The sequence below is a fragment of the Octopus sinensis genome, linkage group LG3, assembly GCF_006345805.1.
Source record: "Octopus sinensis linkage group LG3, ASM634580v1, whole genome shotgun sequence".
Taxonomy (NCBI): Eukaryota; Metazoa; Mollusca; class Cephalopoda; order Octopoda; family Octopodidae; genus Octopus; species Octopus sinensis.
In genome coordinates, this window is record NC_042999.1 from 7714319 (window position 1) to 7728085 (window position 13767).

Below are 13767 nucleotides of genomic sequence, written 5' to 3' on the forward strand. Positions count from 1 at the left end.
TATTATTTCATTGCTCATTATAACTTCCCACATACTTCTGTGTTTCTCTTTAATTTTAATCTTACATCACCCTGTTTTCTTCTTCTTCTTCTTCTTCTTCTTCTTCTTCTTCTTCTTCTTCTTCTTCCTCGCCCTCCTCTTCTTCTTCTTGTTCTTTTCTTCTTGTTCTTGTTCTTGTTCTTGGTCTTGTTCTTCTTGTTCTTCTTGTTCTTCTTCTTCTTCATCATCATTATCATCATCGTCATCGTCATCATCATCTTCATCATCTTCTTCTTCTTCTTCTTCTTCTTCTTCTTCTTCTTTTTTCTCTTCTTCTTCTTCTTTTTTTCCTCTTCTTCTTCTTCTTCTTCTTCTTCTTCTTCTTTTCTTCTTCTTCTTCTTCGTATCTCATGCATCCTTTATGATGGCTTTGTGTATTAAATGTTTGTATGGACGTATAATATGCGTGGTGTCATGTCTCTCTTCAGTGCTACAAGTAACATGTAGCCCAATATAGGCTGTTAATTTATCGGGCCGCCGGTTCCTAAGCCAGCCACCCGTGCCAAGCTTGCTTGATGAATAGGGTAGAATTTGGCCCCTTTATGATATGAAAAACAAGGCCTTTCAAAGGACAGATAAAAACAGAAGAGTCAACGGCCATCCAATTTGCATGATATATATGTATAAATGTATATATATTTATATATAATATATATATATACTAAGCAATAAAGGGTTTAGCAACGAATTGCCTTACCACATACCGAATTTAGAAATAGCAGTCAAAGAGTTATAGCTATTTCTTCTACGAAAAAGGGAGATCTCAGTAAAAACAGCAATTGGAAGGCAGACACAAACAGGTAAGAGAGAATGAATTGACGGCAATCTATCATACAATTTTACTCAGTAGATGACCACAGCATCTTGTTTTGGCTACACGCGGGTGGGAAGGGGCTGGTGACACAATCTTTTCATTCACGCATTGGATTTGGTGATACTAGTTGCGGATTCTAGCTCGCTCTGATACTGAGTTGAGTTGGTGCCTCCTAGTATCTCAAAATTCAATATATAATCATTTATGATTATAGTATTCTACGCTGAAGAGAAAAGAAGTTTTGGTGAGATAGAATTATTTAATGTTTAATATTTAATATTTAATTCTTATGCTTTCCTAAAAACTTGATTTCGAAACGTACGTCCGTAGATAACTTAAAATTGTATGATAGATTGCCGTCAATTCATTCTCTCTTACCTGTTTGTGTCTGCCTTCCAATTGCTGTTTTTACTGAGATCTCCCTTTTTAGTAGAAGAAATAGCTATAACTCTTTGACTGCTATTTCTAAATTCGGTATGTGGTAAGGCAATTCGTTGCTAAACCCTTTATTGCTTAGTATTACTTAAATTTTCCTCGAATGAGGCTTTTACATGCCGAAGACTACTTGGTGTAATTGATAATTATTCCAAATTAATTAATTAATTAATTTCACCCTTCATTATTACGGATAGATATATATATATATATATATATATATATATATATATAGTGGTCATTCCTCTTATATGTATATATATATATACATACAAAATATCGGGGTATTAAGGTTTAGGTACGCTAGGTAAGTGCTGTAACGGATTACTAGGGCTCCAAGTTTATAGCCGAGACGGTAGTTATGGAGCCATTGCGGATTTCCGATATAGCGGATATATAATTGCAAAAGAAGACAACAAACGTTAAAGCAAGGCAAACATATCAAGTCGTGTACATTATTATTATTGGAAAAAATTCAAAGTCTTACAGCTGTTTCTGTGATATCCCAGAGTATGGGATATTCCGTCATCGGAGACAAATATCTCTCTTTCTTCAACTCCTTCTTCCTTTACTCATGTTCTCTACATATACATATATATGTATATATGTGTGTATATATATATATGTATATATGTGTGTGTGTGTGTATATATATATATACATACACATACATACATACATATATATATATATATATATATATATATATATATATACGCACATATATGTGTGTGTGTGTGTGTGTGCGTGTGTATGCATGAAGATTTTAAAATGTTGGCTTTTATAACCAAGTGCGCGTTTCACCTCCAGGGTTGGACTTTAAGCGGTGGCGAAGGCAACTAATCTAAAAGCTGTAGAATTCTTATAGAAAAGTCCGAGGTATATTATTCATTGTGATTCATGTCAAAATTTGTAGCTGGTTCCACACATCACATCACATCGTCACTGAAAACAAGCCATCTGTATGCGTAGACTAACAGCTAGTTGTTGGACCCTGATAACTCGAAGACGGCCGGAGAATCCGCTATAATATGCATATAACTCGTCAAGACATTCTAATCTGATGTATTGTCCTTTACTAGATTTACTAATATTTCGAAAGGAGCCAACTGATCGAAGTGAATGGGTTTGTTAAGAGTTAAACTTTTGAAAGATCATTATTACATTGGCTTCTAAGGCGTCGAGCTGACAGAATCGTTAGCACACTGGACGGAATGCTTAGCGGTATTTCGTTTGCCTATGCGTTGTGAGTTCAAATTCCGCCGGGGTCGACTTTGCCTTTCATCCTTTCGGGGTCGATAAATTCAGTACCAGTTACGCACTGGGGTCGATGTAATCGACTTAATCTGTTTGTCTGTCCTTGTGTGTCCCTTCTGTGCTTAGCCCCTTGTGAGTAGTAAAGAAGTAAGAAATATGTATTTCGTTTGCCTATACGTTCTGAGTTCAAATTCCGCTGAGGTCGACTTTGCTTTTCATCCTTTCGGGGTCGACAAATTAAGTAGCAGTTACGTACTGGGGACGATGTAATCGATTCGTCCCCTCCCACCGAATTTCAAGCCTTGTACCTATAGTAGAAAGGATTATTACATTGGCTTCTACTTGCTGTCTCGTAGTAAACTCTCACTATAGCATGTATCGTAGGTCCTAGCTTCGAGGATATTGTCTTTATTAATCACTGATTTATTAATGTGTCTTAATTATGATCGGTTTTTAAGTATCATGGCTTCCTTCTGATTTCTCTCGGTCCTGTTCGTATTAGTTTTCCATTTAAATATTGCATTGTATGACGTTGTTTATGATGTGTGTTTAAACGATATACGATGTGTGTAGTTGTACATTCTGGAGATCCGTAAACCATCATCTTTTTGCTTGCTTTGTAAATCTTCATCTTGGATACGGTGTTCTATTTCCTTTATTCTATTTTTATGGAAAGCTTTTGTTTCCATGCGAAAGTTGTTATACGACACTTCGTAGCAATTTATTGTCGTCGGTGTTTCTGTGGTTGCCGCTTCTTACGACTTTTCCTATAACATAATTCCAGGTTAGTCATATCAGTACACTCATGCTTTGATATTAAATGACAGCAAATTTCCTCATCTGAAAGTAGGACGCCGGTGTTTTCTCTTCTTTTCTTTTTGACGATAACCTTTTGAGAGCACATCACTTCTGACACACATAGAGATTTTGCATCGTGCTCGCATTAAACTCACGCGACGGTATTCATGACAAATCGTGTGCTATTGTTTGTCATTGCTCTTCGTATTTAAATAGAAATAAATTATGTATTTAGAATCAAGACTAATGTACTCAATAAATACAATACAGTGTATTACAATATGACTGCTTCCTTGGAAAAAAAACTTCTTAGAAATGCTATGAATATATCCTGTCTGCAGTTTGCACCTCGGTGACCTTTTAACGAAAAGGTTTTCTCTTATTTTGCAGTAACCCGTTGGAATATATTCAATGAATCTAAAGAAATTAATGTCGCCTACTCTGAATGACTTTACGAAAATGATGTCTTCGTTTTTAAATCGACAACTCTATAAGAGGCTTCACAGATAATTACCGATTCCATTCGGTGCCAATGAGGTAACCCTTGAATGTTGTATTGATTGACAGTGCACAGCGAAACAAACAAGCTAATTAGCAACCCTTAAAATCTAATTATCTCAATATCTCTATCGATATTCCACAAAGGTCATTTACTTATATTCGAGTCATTGCTTCAGAGGAATTACTAAACCCACGCATGCGCCAGGCTACTCGATAGAGGCGATATAATATGGTTTCATCCATAAAAACATACTGCAAAACTCAAAACGTAGACTGAAAAACGTCTTAAATGAACGGAACTTCATTTTCGTTCCAAGGTTTATATAATTTCCCGGTAATTTACCATTCTTTAACTTGCTCAGAACATGGAAACTGTGTTGAGTTACTCGCTTCTGTATTGCAGTAGAGATTAACAGTTGGTCAAAGAGATTAGTGGATGATCTACTCAGTTTGTTGGTTATTAGTGCTTTTCAGGATAAGTCTGAACGTTGATGAAAAAAAAACTGGTTCGTCTATTCTGGAGGGTTTTCAGATCAAAGACTACAATCGAAAATTTTTATATGTCCTCGTCCTGATAACGCTACTGGTAGATATGAACTCCAGAACCACAGAAGTCGGTGGAGGGGGCGCTGTCCGAGATGCACGAAGGGTGAAGAAATTGTTTTGTCATCAATCGTTCATTGTCCGGATGTTATTAATTTGTGGTGAGATATCGAAGAGCTGCTGCCAAGTGTGGGACGGATCCGACTATCTGCTGAGTTCCTCATCATCAATACTTCACCGACTTCCTTAACTGGGCAAGACTATTAATATTTCTAGTGGCTATATCGAAAGAAGCTGTGCAGTAGAAAAGGTAGGAAGTTATAAAGTCAGAGGCTGTCTTCTTCTGAAGAGGTGTTGGGTTTTTCAGTTTCACTTGAAAAAGAGGACAAGAGCGGAAAGGTAAGTACTGTCCCCGAGTGACTTTAAAAACTGGGCGGAAGTGACTAAAATGGCAAGAGTAGGAGGGACGAATCTAAATTAAACTGTTAAACCTAAGACCAACAACTGTAGAGGGCACTTGTTTTCGTGGTCAGTGTTAAAAGACCAGCAGCTGTTTCTTTTTGTGATGAACAATATCTACCAACATTATGACGGATCTACGAGCCCCCAGAAACAAATTATAACTCCTTAATTCTTCCCCTTCAATTTTTTCTGTCGTGTGTACTCTGTGTCAGTTAGATCTATTAATATGAATATCTTAATATTTATACTTAAATATTCACCGTCTGAAAGCCTTCACCTTTTGCTTTCTCTCGTTTTGCAAGTATACATATATACATGTTTTGTAGTTCATACCCAAGATATTTAATATATTTATTTGAATAATTGCCTATATATATATATATATGAATAAATAAATAAATGGAGTTGAACGAAGATGTTAACAAAATTCCCTTACTCTCGACATATGTTTCGTGAATTTGCTACCCTGGTATCGGTTCATCGAATTTTCCATGTTGACGGTAAACATACGATAATTCATTCACCTATCGATATATATATATATATATATATATATATATATATATATATATATATATATATATATAGTTAATCCAAACACGAACAAACAAAAAAAACAACAACGCGAGGACGTGGAATAAGTACGCTCAGGAAAGGAAAGAAAGAAAGAGGATTTCACGTTTCGAGCGGAGCTCTTCGTCAGAAATATAAAATAAGTCCAAAGAAGGGAAGACGGGGAAAGGATATCGCCAACGATACACACGCGGTTACATATTGAAATGACCGGAGGGGAAAGGGTGCAGAAAAAGTTCTTTGTGCCACCAAACATTTTGCAAGTCGCTACACAGTTTTCGCAATTTTTTTATAAACTAGCCCCTACACTGATTTTCTAGTTATACATGATTGCACCTAATTTGCACTGCCTACCTATTTCTTTACTACCCACAAGGGTCTAAACAGAGAGGGGACAAAGAAGGACAGACAAACGGATTAAGTCGATTACATCGACCCCAGAGCGTAACTGGTACTTAATTTACCGACCCCGAAAGGATGAAAGGCAAAGTCGACATCGGTGGAATTTGAACTCAGAACGTAACGGCAGACGAAATACCTATTTCTTTACTACCCACAAGGGGCTAAACACAGAGTGGACAAACAAGGACAGACAAACGAATTTAGTCGAGTATATTGACTCCAGTGCGTAACTGGTACTTAATTTATCGACCCCGAAAGAATAAAAGGCAAAGTCGACTTCGGCGGAATTTCAACTCAGAGCGTAACGGCAGACGAAATACCGCTAAGCATTTCGCCCGACGTGCTAACGTTTCTGCCAGCTCTACCTTTCTGATGGTTGAGACGTTTGGTACCAGTCATTTGCTGGCTTTTCTTCCAATTCAGTAAATATGGTTGAATCGAAAATTGACTTTATTAGTTTGAACAATAAAATTCCCGTTTCAGTAATGTGATACTGTATCATTGTTTCACTATTAATTAACAGCAATCATTATTAATTTTGTTAATTGAATAATCAAGAATCTGAAGATAACTGAAGTTAAAATATTATTAAAAGAAAATTATGAAATACACAGCATTCCTCGAAATTGGAGGTAATTTAATCTCTTAACTATCGTGCTATTTATTGAAGTCTCCTAATATCTAATTTAGAACATTTTACAACTTGTTTTGGGGACATACCTATTTCTTTATTAGCCACAAGGGGCTAAACATAGAGGAGACAAACACGGACAGACATAGGTATTAAGTGGATTACATCGACCCCTGTGCATAACTGGTACTTATTTAATCGACCCCGAAAGGATGAAAGGCAAAGTCGACCTCGGCGAAATTTGAACTCAGAACGTAACGGCAGACGAAATACCGCTAAGCATTTCGCCCGGCGTGCTAACGTTTCTGCCAGCTCGCCGCCTTGAGTGAAAGAGTACAGCAGGGATCACCCCGCCCCCGCAGCCGGAGATACGTGGAGCTTTAGGTGTTTTCGCTCAATAAACACTCACAGCACCCGGTCTGGGAATCGAAACCGCGATCCTAGGACCGCGAGTCCGCTACCATAACCACTGGGCCATTGCGCCTCCACAGTTTGGGGGGCATACCTTCGACTGTTTCTTTAATGACGTCACTGATACTCTGTCGGTTACGACGACACGGTTTCCCTGTTTATTCGATCAACGGAACAATCTGCTCGTGTATTTAACGTGCGAGTGGCTGAACACTGCACAGACACGCCTACCCTTAACTTAGTTCTCAGAGAAATTCAGCGTGCTTTAGAATGTGATAAGGTTGGCTGTTTGCAAAACAGGTACCACTCATCTTTGCCAGGTGAGGGGACTGGAGCGGCATTAAAAATAAGTCTTATTTTATTTCTTTATTGCGCACAAGGGGCTACACACAGAGAGGACAAACAAGGACAGACAAACGGATTAAGTCGATTACATCGACCCCAGTGCGTAACTGGTACTTAATTTATCGACCCCAAAAAGATGAAAGGCAAAGTCGACCTCGGCGGAATTTGAACTCAGAACGTAACGGCACACGAAATACCTATTTCTTTATTGCCCACAAGGAGCTAAACATAGAGAGGACAAACAAGGACAGACAAAAGGATTAAGTCAATTATACTGACCCCAGTGCGTAATTGGTACTTATTTAATCGACCCCGACGGAATTTGAACTCAGAACGTAACGGCAGACGAAATACCGCTAAGCATTTCGCCCAGTGTGCCAACGTTTCTGCCAGCTCGCCGCCTTTTAGAAATAAGTCTTGCTCAAGAGCACAAGCGCCGCTGGGAATAGAACTCACGATATATGGTTTACGACCGTGAGTCAAATATTCTAACCTCTAAGCTACGCCACTTCACTGTTTAGTGACGTAATGTAAAGCAAAATGACTTTTGTACAGAACCGAATCTAAGTGGTCGAAACAATTGAACAGGACGTAAAGACCAGTCTTTAAACTTATTACCGATGTGTTTTGTGATGCCCTACGATGCTTGGATTCCTTTTGAATCGTATTCACTCTAAATAGAATTGTAGCTTCGAAGACATGTAAGAGATTCTATGACGTTTAGCTATTTTTGCCAAGAGAATTAATACCGTTGTGGAGAGCATCGAAACAAAATGAGTCTTTACTTGTAAAAAGCTTCTGCTGCTCTGCGGCGCTCAGTCATTTGGACTGAAATATTTCATTGCATGCGTGTGTGAATAACAAAGCAACTAATGGTAATGCTTGTAGAAGGTGGTATTGGAATTATATCGATAGTGTATCATATTATTCAAACATGAATTACACTGGCAGTATATCCAATTAGAAATACGAAATAAATTCCCCAAACACTATTTTCTTTAATAAATTGTTCAAAGTCATTATAATGAGATATACGTGAGGAAATATGTTAGAAAATAGATCAATAAATTTCGAAAATTTATTAAAATTTCACTGAAAAGAAACATCAAAAACTGGCAGCACTCTATACCAATAGCTTTTTGTTATTGATGGAATTTACCGAATTGAAATCATGGCTTGAGTTCGATTTTCTGCGGAACCAATATTTTATTCTATTCATTGTTAATGAAGCTGGAATCAACACAAACGGCTTCGTTTCTCGTTTACCTGCTGATGTCTAAACAATAACGTTTCTTAACAATAGGATGAGGCGTCGTGATGTGGTAAGAATTTCGCTTCCCGACCACACGGCTCCGGCTTCAGTTCCACTGCACGGTACTTTGGGCAAGTGTCTCTTACAATAGCACCGGGAAAACAAAGACTTTTGAATGAATTTGGTAGATGGTAACTGAAACAAGCCTGTCGTGTTTGTGTGTAGTATATATATATCCATATCTATCTATCTATCTATCCATATATATAATTCGTGCTATCATAATTGTTTTTACGTATTTTTGAATTTTTATTCGTGTAACATCGTCCGGTTTTCCGTCCTTGTTTTGTATACATTCGAGGCTTTCTTCCAAGGAATCTAATGCGCTTGGCTTAGATTTTCCTTTGGGGCTGGCCAGATCGGAGCAATCTCAAGATTAATCAGCCGAAATTGCGAAGATGATCCGGTTCTTGACTGAAGATTGAAGGCTTCGAATGTCCCGTCCGTGTTTTTTGTATCGTCTTCTAAATGCTTCACGTTCTTGTCCCAGTTTGTATTTTTTTACATTTACTGCAGTCTGTTTATTACTGTGAAAAATTTTGAAATTAGTGTAGTATATATATATATATATATAGCCGCTCCGGTATATATATATATATACATATATATATATATATACAGTAATCTCTCAACTATCGCGGGTGTTACGATCCAAAACCCCCGCGATAGGAGAAAATCCGTGAAGTAGAAGCAGTACTGTACTGTATATCTTTTAAACTTATTTTTATAATTTGTATGTATTTATTTTGTTACAAATGTAAAACAACACCATGGAGGAATCGGCGTAAGCTTAAATGATAAACTGCGATACGGCGAGGGATTACTCTCTAGGTGTGTGTGTATGTGTGTGTGTGTGTGTGTGTGTTTTGTCTTTGTTCCCCGAAAATTAGCAGTTCCACAAAAAAAAATGATAGAATAAATACCAGTTTAAAAAATGTGCTTGAATCGATTTGCTCGCTGAAAATTCTTCAAGATGGTGCACCAGCATGGCCGCAGTCTAATGACTGGAAAGTAAAAAAGCTAAAAGAATACTATACACCATGTGAAAGAGTACCAACGTGTGTATGAAGATTAAGCTAATCTTCTGTTAGGCTGAGATTATAAGTTACTTTGTATTTCGTTCAACACCTTCGTCGTTTTATATCTCCTACATTTATGAAAGTCACCAGTCCAATGCAATCACTTTTTGTGTATTGTATAAACGTCTGTTCTACTTCCTAAGCAAGAAATTGAAATTCTTCACCTGGCCAGTTACCAGAATCAATTAAATACGGTGGTGTAAGCTGTTATTTTCACTTCTTTTAAATCGGTACAGAATTTTACAAATATACATGTGACAGCTGTCAATCGAAGTTCGAATGATATTTCGATTTAAGTAAATATGAAAAGTATTGCTAAAGAAAAAGTTTTAACTGCTTAATGTTATAACATGGCATCGTTCTTGGTACCGTTTTACGTGTATAACTCTTTATGTCCGTTGATTAAGTTCATTGGAAACTGTTTGACGAAAGGAGGCGAAGAGTTACAGATAATATCTAAGAAAGATAACTTGTTCGGGAAACTGTGAAGCAATTTTTGTAAAAAAGCGTTATTATAACTTTGAAACTTTCTCACTAACTTCAAAATTTCTCACAGTAATAAACAGATTGCAGTCTTTAATCAGTTCAATCATCAATCACAAAAGGAAGTCGGTATATAATCGATGTTTTACAACTCAAAATCAGATTCATTTAAAGAAACTAAGAGTGAAACAGAACATAAAATATCCAAATTGAAATAATGGTTTTTGCTTTATGGCACCGCTAGGTTACTTATCATTAATCTTCATCATCGAATTGGGAGGAAAAGAGAATGGCAAACCGTTACAAAATACCATTCTTACTGCCTCATAAAATCAAAGTTGTTATACTTAATTATACAGGAGAAAGGGCAAAGAAATTCTTTGAATGTATTTTTATATCTTGGGATAGCTTCATATAGAATAGATGAACTAGACACTTAAAATACAACAAGGAATATTTCAGGAACATGGACACCAGACACATTGTCTTTACATTTTTTTTTATTCATTCAATAAATTTGGTAGCCATTCTATTTCTGTAATTTTTGTAGACTTCTTTTACATAATTTTATGTATATATTCATTCGGCATTTCCCACGTGGTCATTTTGCTGTGTGCTCATTCTTTTTTCTGTCTGTCTGTCTGTCTCTCTCTTTCCCGTGCATGCACACACGTACACACACACACATATCACATTCTCATGTGTGTTTGCATATATTTATGAGTTTGTACTCGAACATATAAACATACGTATACCTGTATATTTATAAATCACTTTATAGTAGTACATGATTTTATTAACGATTCTTTATCGAATTCAGCGAGGATCATCTTCACCCTTTGATAATTGCACTTCTCAAAGAGAATTACAAATAGGGGATGCAACTTTACAAGCAATTTGAATATTACAACTGCTATACTTGTGTGTCCTCATAAGACGGCGAGCTGGCAGAAACGTTAGCACGCTGGGCGAAATGCGTAGCCGTATTTCGTCTGTCGATACGTTCTGAGTTCAAATTCCGCCGAGGTCAACTTTGCCTTTCATCCTTTCGGGGTCGATAAATTAAGTACCAGTTACGCACTGGGGTCGATGTAATCGACTTAATCCGTTTGTCTGTCCTTGTTTGTCCCATCTGTGTTTAGCCCCTTGTGGGTAGTAAAGAAATATATACTTGTGTGTCCTCAACAGCGAAGAAAATACAGTAACTGTGGTATTTTGCAAGCGTAGATGAGCGTGTTTCTCTGACTGCTACAATGACAACTGTGGAGGCGCAATGGCCCAGTGGTTAGGGCAGTGGACTCGCAGTCGTAGGATCGCGGTTTCGATTCCCAGACCGGGCGTTGTGAGTGTTTATTGAGCGAAAACACCTAAAGCTCCACGAGGCTCCGGCAGGGGATGGTGGTGATCCCTGCTGTACTCTTTCACCACAACTTTCTCTCACTCTTTCTTCCTGTTTCTGTTGTACCTTGTATCTCAAAGGGCCGGCTTTGTCACTCTCTGTGTCACGCTGAATATCCCCGAGAACTAAGTTAAGGGTACACGTGTCTGTGGAGTGCTCAGCCACTTACACGTTAATTTCACGAGCAGGCTGTCCCGTTGATCAGATCAACCGGAACCCTCGTCGTCGTAACCGACGGAGTGCTTCCACCACAATGACAACTACCATTTAGATCTACAGACCCTTATCGACACTGGAGGGGAAGATACCTCTACAATGACGCTCTATGGCAGCATTATTGGGGAGAGCTCATTCGTTTTGAATGAGATACACTGATAAGAGAACGTCGAGTCAACTTATAATTCTTCCCAAGTGCTGGAGGCTACCGGAAATCATGTCCGACGTAAACAGTCTTAATACTGACTGGCACAGCTTGTACCCCACGAGCCTTTCGGAACTTATTCCCAAGGTAATAAGGTTACAAATATAACACTTCACAGCGGCTTGGAGCCTTACATACTCTCTTCTGTACAGATGTTCTGACAGGAATTACGTGTCTAAAGTCAGCCAACAGCCAGCTCGTTTACCATCTTCAGTATTTTCATGTCCCCGAGTTCTACTTGTATATACGCACAAAAGTACACACAAAGTCGATAATTGTGAATATATGTAATTATACACACTTCTTACAAATGTTTTATATTGGGTTGAGGAATAATTCATGTGCATTTTTTCCAAATTTATTTAAACAAAAGAAAAACTACAACAAATTTATCAATAATATACTCTACGTTGTTGCTTACGACTTCCTCCCATCGTTCAATAAGATTTTCGAAGCCTCGGCGATAGAAATCTCCCGGTCTTCGCTCAAAGAAGCCGTCTAACCAAGATTTCAATTCCACGTCACTATTGAACGATACAACGCGCGAAGCGTTCGAAAGCGGTTGAAACAGATGAAAACTAATGGCACCAGATCTGGAGAATATGGAGGATGAGGCAGCATTTTCTATTCGAGTTCTTGAATTGCGGCTTTGGTCACTGGCGATGTGAACCTTGCCCATTGAGTGAAGGTGGTTCACCACAGTTTTTCTTTAATCATAATCCATCTGCTTCGCCAATTCTCTGGTCGTTTGACTTCGATTTTCATAAAGAATTTGTTTTAATCGCTCTTCATTGAACTCGATTGGTCGACCAATGTGTGATCCGTCCGTCGGGTTAAAATTCCCATTTTTGAAGCGCGAAAACCAATGCCGGGCGGTACTTTGAGGAATTGCTCCTTCTCCATATACAACACAAATCTCACGTGTAGTTTCCGCGTCCTTAACACCTCGATTAAATGCAAAAATCAAATGGTGTCGAAAATGCCCAGCTTTGTCCACTTGACATTCTATTTTAATGAACTGAAAATATAACAAAAATCATTTAAATTAAAAGATCAAAACGCACTTTCTTGTAAAGCAAACAATTCTCTTTTAAATAACATTAAGCATTTTGAAAATGCGTTTTACTTCTGCGTGCATTTTTAAATTTGAAAAACAAAACCGCTGATGAATTATTTCTCAACCCAGCATATTTTTTCTACTGTAGGCACAAGGCCCAAACTTTTGGGGAGGGAGCCAGTCAAATAGATCGACCCCAGTACGCAACTGGTACTTAATTTATCGACCCCGAAAGGCAAAGTCAACCTCGGCGGAATTTGAACTCAGAATGTAAATACAGATAAAATACCTATTTATTTACTACCCACAAGGGGCTAATCACAGAGAGAACAAACAAGGATAGACAAACGGATTAAGTCGATTATATTGACCCCAGTGCGTAACTGGTACTTATTTAATCGACCCCGAAAGGATAAAATGCAAAGTCGACCTCGGCGGAATTTGAACTCAGACAAAATACCTATTTCTTTACTACCTACAAGGGGCTAAACACAGAGAGGACAAACAAGGACAACAAATGGATTAAGTCGATTATATCGACCCCAATGCGTAACTGGTACTTGATTTATCGACCCCGAAAGGATGAAAGGCAAAGTTGACCTCGGCGGAATTTGAACTCAGAACGAAATACCGCTAAGCATTTCGCCCTGTGTGTAACGTTTCTGCCACCTCGCTGCCTTGTCAACAAAGTATTTTGATTCTGAAAAATATACTTTTACTGTATAGTTGCCGTACCCTGTGGAAGGGCGCGGCTTATTGGTTAGGGATGTGCAGCAGGTGATCGTAAGGTCGTGAGTTCAATTCC

General features: G+C 38.0%; 1 pseudogene; it reads right to left on the reverse strand.

The window, feature by feature from the left end:
- The window catches only part of LOC115209170, a 2251-nt pseudogene extending 1860 nt beyond the window's left edge, over window positions 1-391 (reverse strand).
- Between the last annotated feature and the right edge of the window lie 13376 nt (window positions 392-13767).